Source organism: Bos javanicus, chromosome 3 (genome assembly GCF_032452875.1).
Source record: "Bos javanicus breed banteng chromosome 3, ARS-OSU_banteng_1.0, whole genome shotgun sequence".
Lineage (NCBI taxonomy): Eukaryota > Metazoa > Chordata > Mammalia > Artiodactyla > Bovidae > Bos > Bos javanicus.
The window spans coordinates 17,030,376-17,043,203 of record NC_083870.1 but is presented as its reverse complement, the minus strand read 5'-3'; the positions used below and the strand labels follow the sequence as shown (position 1 = coordinate 17,043,203).

At 43.0% G+C, this 12,828-nt stretch overlaps 1 non-coding gene across 1 annotated transcript; it reads left to right on the top strand.

Annotated features, from left to right (window-relative positions):
• The first annotated feature begins 12,106 nt into the window (after positions 1-12,106).
• Positions 12,107-12,178, top strand: TRNAS-GGA (transfer RNA serine (anticodon GGA)). Its single transcript has one exon. It is a non-coding gene; the product is annotated as a tRNA-Ser (tRNA).
• Positions 12,179-12,828: the final 650 nt, after the last annotated feature.

Below are 12,828 nucleotides of genomic sequence, written 5' to 3'. Positions count from 1 at the left end.
GGCACCACAAGACAGAGTCTCTGGCTGGTCTGTCTTGATTTTATTTTTTTCAAGTATAGTTCTGCAGCTGCTGCTAAGTCACTTCAGTCATGTCCGACTCTGTGTGACCCCATAGACAGCAGCCCACCAGGCTCCCCCATCCCTGGGATTCTCCAGGCAAGAACACTGGAGTGGGTTGCCATTTCCTTCTCCAATGCGTGAAAGTGAAGTCGCTCAGTCGTGTCCGACCCTCAGCAACCCCATGGACTGCAGCCCACCAGGCTCCTCCGTCCATGGGATTTTCCAGGCAAGAGTACTGGAGTGGGGTACCATATAGTTCAGTTTGGGGTTTTTTTGTTCTTGTCGTTTGTTGCTGCACCGAGTCTCTTAGTTGCAGCATGCAGGATCTTCAATCTTCATTGCAGGATCTTCAAACTTTCAGTTGTGTTGTGAGAACTAGTTTCCCAACCAGGGATCGAACCCGGGCCCCTTGCATTGGGAGCACAGTGTCTTAGCCACTAGGCCACCAGGGAAATCCCATCTAATTTCTCTTTGCCTTGGTTTCACCGTCTATAAAACAAGAGAATTAATAACATCTTTCTATAAAGTTGTGAGAATTAAAGGAGTTAATCTACAGTGCTTGGAGCAGCACTGAAGGTATAGCCTGTGCCAGGTAACCACTAGCTACTTCCTCCAAAACATAGCACCAAGCCCACAGGATTGTTTTCTATTCTGTTAATTGCTGTGTCCCCAATCTCTAGACTGGTTCCTGGAACATAGTAAAGCTTTAAATAAATTATGTTTAATGAATGAATCTCCTCTCTAGGCAAATTATTCAGCCAGAGAAAATAAGGGACTCCAGTCTAACCGGAGAGCATCAGTGCAGCCACCTGTGAGAACACAATCATGTATTCATTTATTTAACAAATACTTACTGAGCACTCATCTGTATATGCTGGACACTCACTGCTATGTGAATGATGCTTCAGCTGGCTTTTGTAAGCCGCTGCTCCCCCACCTCTCACAGTTCTCATGAGCGCAGTTTTCCTCCAGCCCAGCCTCGGCCCCATCAGTGCCTGGCCCACCCCAGAGCCTCCATGCTCAGGACCTCCTCCTCAGCCTCTGCCCCTAAAGCCTTCCCACCCCTTAGGTCTCAGGCTGTTCATCTCAGAATGACTCATAGGTTGGAAGTATAGAACCTCCTCAGTTTACTTCTTCCTTCTCTGACCACTGCCTCCTGTCACTGAGCCAACTCCACCTCCAAGGCAAGAGACCACAGATGAGCTCTGCAGACTTCCAAACACAGCCCACGACCCAGGAAACCAAGGCCTCCCTCTACTCCCCTGGGTCCCAGACCACTCCATTGGCTCACTCCTCTGTACCCCATCCCCAACCCCCACCGACGTCCACACTGGCTTTTCCTAGCTCCCAGACCTCCAGCAAGGAGACCATACGCTACCCTCTGAAATATTTACTGTACCCTCTGTCTAGAACACTTCTCCTCATTTTCTCTCAGACCTGCTGATCCCTCCAGAATTTTTTTTAGTCAATGCTATATAAGTACGGTTGGCGACAGAGCTAACTTTGAAATCAAACAGTTCTACAAGGCTAATATCAGCATCCCCACCTCACCTCTCCTCACTTTCAAGTTCCCATCCTGAGGCAACCACTTCAATCTTTGGATCCATGTCTTCCTGTATTTACTTTTATATTTCTGGATAATAGCCCTCTGTTTCTAGTTGATGATTTTTTCACTTTTTTTAGACTAGCTAATGACTTCCTATATTGGAAAATGAGGATTTAGTATTTTTACAGCATATACACACACACATATTCTTCCACTACTCACTCCCCCACAATTCATCCAGTATAGTTATATCAGTTTTTGGTTAGAATAGAATTCAGGTCATACAGTATTATGACTATGTAACTGCTATTCAGAGCTAAACAATGTCATCTACTTAGAATATATTTTCTTCCTTATGCAACTTTTTGTTTTCTCAAGTGTTAATAGCTGACCTATTTTTTTGATTTGTTGAGCGTTCTCTTTTTCTATCACTAACCCTACTAGAACTGTCCACAAAATCATAAGCCTCCTCTCACTTCAGTTAAATATGTTAGATGATCTACAGCTTTGTTTGTATTACTTGCACACACCTCTCACCAAAAAAGCAAGAGAGTTCCAGAAAAATATCTACTTCTGCTTTATTGACTATGCCAAAGCCTTTGACTGTGTGGATCACAACAAACTGTGGACAATTCTTAAAGAGATGGAATGCCAGACCACCTTACTTGCCTCCTGAGAAATCTGTATGCAGGTCAAGAAAGAACAGTTAGAACTAGACATGGAACAACAGACTGATTCCAAATCGGGAAAGGAGTAAGTCAAAGCTGTATATTGTCACCCTGCGTATTTAACTTATATGCAGAGTACATCATGAGAAACACTGGGCTAAATGAAGCACAAGCTGGAATCAAGATTGCCAGGAGAAATATCAATAACCTCAGATATGCAAATGACACCACCCTCACAGCAGAAAGCAAAGAAGAACTAAAGAGCCTCTTGATGAAAGGAAAAGTGGAGAGTGAAAAGGTTGGCGTAAAACTCAACATTCAGAAAACTAAGATCATGGCATCCGGTCCCATCACTTCATGGCAAATAGATGGGGAAACAATGGAAACAGTAAGAGACTTTATTTTGGGGGGCTCCAAAATCACTGTGGATGGTGACTGCAGCCATGAAATTAAAAGATGCTTGCTCCTTGGAAGAAAAGCTATGACCAACCTAGACAGCATATTAAAAAGCAGAGACATTATTTTGCTAACAAAGGTCAATCTAGTCAAAGCTATGGTTTTTCCAATAGTCATGTATGGATGTGAGAGTTGGACTATAAAGAAAACTAAGCACCAAAGAATTGATGCTTTTTAACTGTGGTGTTGAAGAAGACTCTTAAGAGTCCCTTGGACAGCAAGGGGATCCAACCAATCCATCCTAAAGGAAATCAGTCCTGAATATTCACTGGAAGGACTGATGTTGAAGCTGAAACTCCAATACTTTGGCCACCTGATGCAAAGAACTGACACATTGGAAAAGACCCTGATGCTAGGGAAAGATTGAAGGCAGGAGGAGAAAGGGATGACAGATGTTGAGATGGTTGATGACATCACTAACTCAATGGACATGAGTAAGTTCTAAGAGTTGGTGATGGACAGGGAGATCTGGCGTGCTGCAGTCCATGGGATCACAAAGAGTCAGACACAACTGAGCCATTAAACTGAACACATCTCTCCTGGAGTCCTCCATTTTCATATTCCAATCTGGACTCAAATCTCTACAGACCTGCTGCAAGGCCATTTTCTTGCATCTTACCTACATCTGCACCCTAGGATTTCCCTTCATGTTTCTTTCATGTGGCATCACCTATTTGCTGGATCTCATGCCTTGCTCTTTCTTGGCTTAATCCCTTGTTTTGCAAGAGCACATCCTCCAGTAACTTTTTGAGAAAGGGTTCTTAGGAGGTAACATTAAGACCTTGAATATATAGAAATATTTTTTTCTACCAATAGTTGATTGATAGTTTGTCTGGGTATAGGAGTCTAGACTGTAAATTATTTTCCTTCAGAAGTTTGGAGACTATGATTTTCTTCTATTTTCCAGAATTGTATTCTGTTTCATTCCACTAAAAGGTTTAAGAATCTTTCCCTTGTCACATTGTTCTAAAATTTCATCATGACATTCCTTGCTAAGAATCCTTTTTTTTAATTCATTGTGCTGGGCAATCAAATATAAAAACATATTTTTATATTTAAACATGCTTTTCAGATACAACAATTTTCTTTACCATGTCTTTGATCATTTCCTTCCCTCCATTGTCTTGGTCCACTCTCCACTCTTGAACTTCCAGAGTTGATCCTCCAATATTCATTTCTTTTCTGTCTTATTTTTTATTTTTTTAATTCTATTTTCTATTCTACTTTATCTTCTAACACGCTTGAATTTTAACTTTTGTCAAAAAAGGGGAAATGTAAAAGCAAGCCCATTTTGTAATTTCTAAGACCTTTTTCTCCCCTGGATGTTCTTTTTTAAATTTCTTCTTTTTCTTGTATCACTGATTCAATGCTGTATCTTCTTGTAACTCTCTGAAGATACTGTAAAGTTTCCTTCTATGACCTCGCTGACTTTTTCCCCAAGTTCCTTTTATCTGTTTTTCTATTTATCTTTGGGATTTTTCTTAATCTTTCATATATAAGACTTCCCTTAAATGTCTGGTGATCCTTGACTGTCTGCTCTTGTTTAAGAATGAGGCACTAAAAATTATTGAGAAGCTCTGACTAAAAGTCGGGGTTTCTCAGTCGGTAATCTTCATTATAATGTGACCTGATTGAGTCATTTTAGGGAAGGCTGTTATATTGCAATTTATAATAAGACACATATATTTGGTCTTCCTTCCAGTTCCTGGCACAGAGCTCCCAAAACCCTTGGAATTTCCTGAGTGATAGAAGTATGCTGATATTCATAACAAACCCCTTTCAGCTACACCAAAGTTTATTTTAATGAGGAGACTTTTGGAAAGCACCTAATGATAGTGACTGGTTGTCAGGAAACCAACCATGCAATTGGAGGGCTGGAACATTTGGTCCTACCCCCTGCTCTTTGGGAAGGAGAGAGGGGCTGGAGGTTGAATCTATCACCAGTAGCCAATGATTTAATCAATCATGCCTATGTAATAAAGCCTCCATAAAAAGCCAAAAGGACAGGTTCAGAGAGCTTCTGACATGTGGGGTTTCAGGGAGAATTCACTCCCAGAAAAAGCATGGAAGCTCTGCATCCTTCCCCACATGTCTCGCCCTATGCATCTCTTCCATCTAGCTGTTCCTGAGCCTTTTATAATCAAGTATGCGAAATGTTTCTCTGAGTTCCATGAACCACTCTTGCAAACTAATCAAACCCCAAGAGGGGAACATGGGAACCTCTGATCTATAAGCAGCTGACCAGAGGCACGGGTAACAGCCTGGACTTGCCACTGCCATCTGAAGTCAGGTGAGGGGACAGTTTTGTGGGACTGAGCCTGTGGGATCTACCTGTGGGATCCGATGCTATCTCCAGGTAAATGGTGTCAGAATTGAGTTGAACTGTAGGACAGCCAGCTGGTGTTGGAGAATTACTTGGTGGTACAGAAAAAAGAAACACGCACACATGAGAAGGGCCGTCTTGTGGTGATCAGTTTCCCCAGAAAAGAATCGCCAAGTCTCTAGTCTGAAGGGAATAAGCCAGCCATTAGTGTCTCACAGATGAGTGGAGGGAGAAGCTAAGACTGTCCCTCCAATCAATGTATAGCCTCTTACCTAATGCCCTGGTTTCTGTGCAGCACCTCTGCCCTCAGCTCTGTTTGAGGTCCTCATTTAGAGACTGCTGGAGTAAGGAAGGAAGATTTACCTGTCTGCAGAGGTAGGAAAAGAGAGTGGAGTCCACCTATTTTTAACACAAACTTTCAATTAGTCTTCTCTCCACTGGCACAGACACAATACTTGCCCTCATAGCAGTTTAGTGTGGTGTCAGGGACTAAAGTCCGACCTCCAGGTTCAGATCCCACACCACCACTCATGAGATGTCTGACCTTGGAGTATCCTGAAGTACCTAATTTCTCTAGGCCTTTTTCCTCACCTGCAAAAATAAAAATGAGAATGCTGTCTAGTTTATAACTTTTTCTGAAGATTCAATAGCATAATAAATGTAATGTTTAGAACCATAATGATACATAGTAAACCTTCAATAAATATTAGGTGCTTTATTTGGAATCTACTCCTTGCCACAACCTCTTTACTGTTCTCTCTCTTGCCCTTGCTAATCCCATTATTATTCTTTAGTCAGAATAACCTTTTTAAAATATGAATCTAATCAGCCAAATTCATTCTGGTTTGCTTGGGACTGAGGGGTCTCCCAGACATGGGATTTTCACTGCTAAGACCTGAATGTCCCCAGCAAATCAGAACAAGTTGGTCACCCTAAGTCACCCCTCCCTGCAAAAAGGCTTCCCATTTCTCTTCATGTAAAGTACAAACTCCCCAGGAGATCTGCCCTCCAGGCTCATGGCTCTCTATTCCCCAGCATCCCCACATTCCATTCTCCTCTGGCTTCCTTCCAAATCCTCCATCCCAGTTCACTTCAGAGGCTTCTCCCACACTGTTCCACACACCCTTCCATCCTTTCACCCTTCATCCTTTTGTCTTAGGCATCTGTCAGGAAGACCTCCCCTGAAGCCACGGATAGAATCCTGTAGGATATCCCTGTAGGATAGAATCCTCAGGAAGACAGTGTCTCTAGGAAAAGAGTCTCCCTTGATTCATGGCTGTGTTACCAGCAACCAACACAGGACAGGAAGGTCAAAGTGGCTCTCTGCTGAATTCATAAAGTCATGAAAGTGGAAACGCTCCTTGATCATCTGCTGACACTTGCTGTTGACTCATGGCCCTGGGAAAGACACCAGATTTGGAGAGGAAAGATGCGAGGGGTCCAAGAAGCCACTTTGCCTCCACCTCAGCTCCACCATAGGAAGGAGGACTCCAGAGAAACCACTGTCAGTTGTAAGCATTTTTCAAAACCCCTCCTCACCCTGGGAATCAGGAACCTCACCTTCCACACCCCTGCCCTCAACCCAGGATCTTGGCTACACCTGCCTTGCCATAGGCGCTGCCCTACTTGGGCAGGGCTCCTGTAAATGGTTAGCTCTTAGATGCTGGCAGCAGTGCAGGACCTCTTCTCTGATCTTACTGCCTAAGCTTCTTGCTGTTGTTTGTCACTGAGTCTTGTCTGATTCTTTTGCAACTTCATAGACTATAGCCCTTCAGGGTCCTCTGTCCATGGGATTTCCCAGGCAAGAACACTGGATCGGTAGCCATTTCCCTCTCCAGGAGATCTTCCCAACCCAGGGATCAAATCCCCCATCTCCCACACTGGTGGGCAGATGCTTTACCAGTGAGCCACCTGGGAAGCTTAAGTTCGCCTTGACACAATCTGCTACCACGCAGCCCAGTTGCAGCCCCTTCCTCCCTCCACTTTCCATCTACCACCCAGGCCTGGCTTAAGCCACCATAAGTCTAAGTAATCCCTGTTGCTGCCCCTTCTCCCATTCCAAATTCTGTCCCCTCCAGGGGCTCTAGCCCTGATGTCCACCCCCACACCACCCCATCTCAGAGCCCTGCTGCCCAGAACATCACCCTAGATCTGCTGCCCAGATTGTTTCACCTCCTCCCTTCTCAGCAGAGTCTGGGTCTTCCTCCCTCAGACTCGATAACCTCCAAGGCTGAGAGCTTTCTGCCTTCACCCTGGGTGGTTCTCAGGAGCAAGGCTTATTCTCCCCACTTAGACTGGGAGCTCCCTAAGGTCCTCTCCTGCCTCTAATTCTCTCTCCACACCCTGAGCCAGACCTCTAGCCACAGAATGCAGAAGAAAGGAGACGGCCTGCCCTAATCCCAGCTCCTCAGAGATTAAAGCTTGTGGAGGGAAGGGGTGAGGGGATCCCATCATGCCTGCAAAGAAGGGAAATGAGCAAGACCAGCTTCAAAGTTCTGCCAAGCTAGAAATTTAGAGAAGTTCTCATGTGGCTTCTGGTGTGGGTTTGACTGAGTTTTAATTCCCAAGGCTCTAATGGGACTGACAGTGGTCATGACTGTGGTGAGATCTGTCGTGGGTCCAGGGTCATTGTGCCCCTTACAGCAAGCCCCACCCAAGGCCACACACCCAATTTGACCACAGTGGCTCTCAAGGTAGCATACAGGAGGGGAAGGGCATTATTCACTCAGGGCTTATTAAGTGCTGGCCTTGCAATACTCTTCCTCACATTACCCTGATATCTATGGGCAACTTGTGGATATTATGAGGTGGTTCTGGGAAGGACAAGACAACCCACCTCCCCATTACCCAGGCAAAGATATCAAACCCCATTCTGTAAGTGCAACTCCCTTCAAGGCTTTGTCTCTGACACCCACCCAAAAGCTGAAGTGGATGTGACCACTTAGCAATTACTGGTAAACTACTCGGTACAAGGTCTAATCCCATTAATACTGGCTCTTCCTCCCCACCCTACTTCACCAACTTGGCTGGATTTGCACATAGCTCCAGTCAAAAGAGGCACAAACGTGACCACAGTGGCAGCTCTAGGCTTCCTTAAAAGGCTCAACATGTAGATTTAAGCACAGCAGCATACAGAAATCTTAACAGAAATGTTTACCAGAAACCATTTCCTCTCCACTAAACTGTGCTGTCTGAGCACCAAAATCTCTCCAGCTGTCTCATCCAGTTCCCTCACTGCCATCTCACTTCTGCCACCCCTTGTCCTTCACCACATTGCCATTCTGGTCCAAACTAGCCACTTGAACTTCCGTCCCTCCAGCCGTTGACAGGTGCTCTGGAGAGCAGAGCAACCTAGAAATTCCGTGACCTGTCTCCCTCACTCTACGTATACAGGTACGGACCACCTAATAGGTGTCGGTCTGCAAAAGTCAGTTGTATCCCTAGCTACTGACAACAGTTAGGGGAAGTTTTTTAATAACTTTTCTTGGAGTAGAGTTGGTTTACAATGTTGTATTAGTTTCTGCTGTACAGCAAAGTGAATCAGTTACACACATACATATATCCACTCTGTATTAGAATCCTTTCCCATATAGGTCATCATAGAGTATTGAGTAAAGTTCACTGTGCTATACAGTAGGTCCTTATTAGTTATCTTTTTTATATAAATTACTGTGCTTATGTACATCCCAATCTCCCAATTTATCCCTCTCCAACTCAGCCGAGGGAAATTACTAATGCCATTTATAATAGAACAAAAAAAAATTGTAGATATCCAGGAATCAATCTAATAAAATATATCAACTCTGAAATGTTGATGAAAGATCCCAGGTAATTTTGAAGAAGATGAACAAAGAAGTGGACTTCCCTACCAGATAGAAGACTCATTATAAAGCAGTGGTCATTCAAACATTGAAGTAATGGTGCAGAGACAGAGAAATAGAGCAAAATAGAGATCCCAGAAATAGGCCCACACATATAAATGGAAATGAGAATAAGGGGGTGCCATCAAGAGGGACAGTGCAAATCAGTAGAAAAGGACAGCCTAGTTCGCAAGTGGCACTGAAATAATTATGCTTGTGGAGAAAAAAATAAAACTGGTTTCCATGCTACATTACATAGCATACAAAAATAAATTCCAGCTGGGTTAAAAACTTAAATATAAACTTGTAAAAAATAAAACTTTAAAACCTTTAGAAGAAAACTATAGAAAAAGATCTGTATGACATCAGGGCAGTAAAGATTTTCTTAAAGATAAAAAGAGTATAATCTGGGGCATCAGGGAGGGAAGACTTCCCTACACTTAAATTTAAAATTTATGTTCATCAAAAGGCACTATTGAAAAAAATCTGTCAGCCAGGGGAAAATATTTGTTTTGTATTGTTATATGTCTTCACATATAACTGACAAACATACAGTATCCAATACACTTTTTTAAAACTACAAATTAACATGAAAAAGACAAACGATGCAATAGAAAGACTGTTTAAAGAATAAGAACACGCAGTTCACAGAAGAGCAATGATGGAAATTCAAGCTTCAATTATATCATTGGGATATCAGATTAGGGAAAATATTTAATCTGACATTTAGGACTTTGCACAAATTCAAACACTGCTCAAAGGATTCGCATAACCTCTTTGGAGAAAACTTCAGCAGTATCAAATGTCGGAAAAATGTACATTCCCTCTGACCCAGCAACTTCACATGGAGGTTTATTCCCTAGAGAATCCTGTATACAGAGAAATATGTGTAAGAAAATTTATGGGAATATTGTTTGTAACAGCAAAAAAAGGAAGTAAGTCTATCTTCCAGGAGACATAAATAAATAGGAGAATTCTAGGAAAATGGGTATATAAATTATGCAGTATTCATGAAATGAAATATGATACACGATACAGTACTACATACAAGTGAAAATTAGTGAACTAGCACTAGTATCAACATGGGTGAATTTCACAAAGACAGTGCTAAAAAAAGACAAATCAAGTTTCAAAAGTATAAAGTTTAAGGCAAACAAAACAATACTAAATACACAAGGGAAATGATAAACACCAAATTCAAGATGACAGTCTCTTTGAGTGTAGGGGCATGAGAGAGTAGTGGGACCAAAGAGGATTCAACTTTATTTGCAGTGGTTTATACAGTTTTTGTAATTGTGGTAAAAACACACATAACATGATGTTTGCCAATTTTATGTGTACAGTTCAGTGCTATTAAGTGCATTTACATTATTGCATAACCATCACCAACATCCATCTTCAGAACACTTTTCATCTTGCAAAACTGAAACTCTGTACCCATTGAAACAACTCCCTGTTCTCTCCTCCCTTAGCCCCTGGCAATCATCATTTTACTTCCTTCTATGAGTCTAACTGCCAAGTACCTCATATAGGTGGAATCACAGAGTATTTATCTTTCTGTCACTAGCTTATTAGCATAATATCCTCAAGGCTCATCCATGTTATAACATGTGTCAGAATTTCCTTATTTTTTCAATTTTAAGGCTAAATAACATGCCGTTGGATGTAAATATCCCCATGTTGTTTACCCATCCATCTGTTGATGGACACTTGGGTTACTTTCTCCCATTTGACCTTTGTAAATAATGCTGCTGCTGCTGCTGCTAAGTCACTTCAGTCGCGTCCGACTCTGTGTGACCCCATAGACAGCAGCCACCAGGCTCCCCCTTCCCTGGGATTCTCCAGGCAAGAACACTGGAGTGGGTTGCCATTTCCTCCTCCAATGTGTGAAAGCAAAAAGTGAAAGTGAAGTCACTCAGTCGTGTCCAACTCTTAGCGACCCCATGGACTGCAGCCTACCAGACACCTCCAACCATGGGATTTTCCAGGCAAAGTACAGGAGTGGGGTGCCATTGCCTTCTCCGAAATAATGCTGCTACGAACATCAAAGTGAAAGTGTTAGTTGCTCAGTCCGGCCCAACTGTAGCCTGCCAGACTCCTCTGTCTATGGAATTCTTCAGGCAAGAATGCTAGAGTGGGTTGCCAAGCCCTCCTTCAGAGGATCTTCCCCACCCAGGAACCAAACCCTGGTCTCCTACATTGCAGGCAGATTCTTTACATCTGAGCCAGGGTGTACACATATCTCTTCAAGACTCTGCTTTTAACTATCAGTATTTTTAATATATACTCAGACATCAAACTGCTGAATCATACAGTAATTCTACTTCTTCCCTGGCAGTTCAGCTTGTTAAGAATCCCCCTGCAATTCGAGAGACCTGGGTTTGATCCCTGGGGTGGGAAGATCTCCTGGAGGAGCGCATGGCAACCCACTCTAGTATTCTTGCCTGGAGAATCCCCATGGACAGAGGAGCCTGGTGGGCTGCAGTCCATGGGGTCTCAAAGAGTCAGACACGACTGAGCAACTAAGCATAGCACCTGGTAATTCTATGTTTAATTTGTTGAAGAACTACAACACATTTTGCCACAGTATTTGACACTCCCACCAACAGTGTACAATGGCTCCAATTTCTTCACATCTCCAACACTTGATTTTTTCTTTTTATTTTTTTTGTATTAGCCATCCTATCGGGTGTGAGGTGGAAAGTCATTGTGGTTTTGATTTGCACTTCCCTAATGGTGAGTGCTGTGGTGCACTTTTTATGTGTTTATTGACCATTTGCATGTCTCTGGGGAAATACCTATTCAAGTCCTTTGCCTATTTTTCAATCAGATTTATTTCTTTGGTTGTTTAGTTCTGGGAGTTCTTTATACACTTTGGATATTAAGCTCTTATCAGATACAAGATTTGCAAATATTTTCTCCCATCTCATGGATTTCCCTTTTACTCACTTGATTGTATCCTATAATGCACAGAAGTTTTATTCTGATGTAATCCAGTCTATTTTTTACTTTTGTTGCTGAGCTTTTGATGTTGTGTCCTAGAAATCATTGCCAAATCCAATGTCACAAAGTTTTCTCATATGTTTTCTTACAAAAGTTTTATAGTTTTAGTTATTGCATTTAGGTCTTTGATAATGGTTTATATCTTAAGCTGGTGGGTAATTGTGCATTCTTTATGTTATTTGTTTCGGCTTCCCTGGTGGCTCAGAGGTTAAAGCATCTGCCTGGAATGCAGGAGACCCGGGTTCGATCCCTGGGTCGGGAAGATCCCCTGGAGAAGAAACTGGCAACCCACTCCGGTACTCTTGCCTGGAAAATCCCATGGAGGGAGGAGCCTGGTAGGCTATAGTCCATGGGGTCGCAAAGAGTCAGACACAATTGAGGGACTTCATTCACTTCTTTATGTTATTTGTTACATTGTGTGATATGTGCATGTATAGGTCCTTCCTGCTTCACTTGTTTTTCTAGGACCATATGACATGTGGTCCAGTCAAGCTGTCCTTGCCATGGTCTCTGGTGCTGCTCCTTAGAAACCACCTCATATCGGGCTTTCTAGGTAACTCAGCTGGTGAAGAATCCATCTGCAATGCAGGAGACCCCGGTTTGATCCCTGGGTCAGGAAGTTCCCCTGGAGAAGGGATAGGCTACCCACTCCAGTTTTCTTGCCTGGAGAATTCAATGGACAGAGGTGCCTGGTGGGCTATGGTCCATGGGGTCGAAAAGAGTCAGACACGACAGGGCAACTTTCACTCACTCACTCACTCAGTCCAGCTCTGGAGTCCACGTTCTTCATGACTCTGCAGTAGCAGTGGCAGTGGGTTTTGCAGTGGTTGTAGCAGTGGGTTTGGGGGTGGAGAGGAGGTGTCAATAGTGAGTGCACGCCATAATCAGAGTTCAAGAATACGAATGTAGACA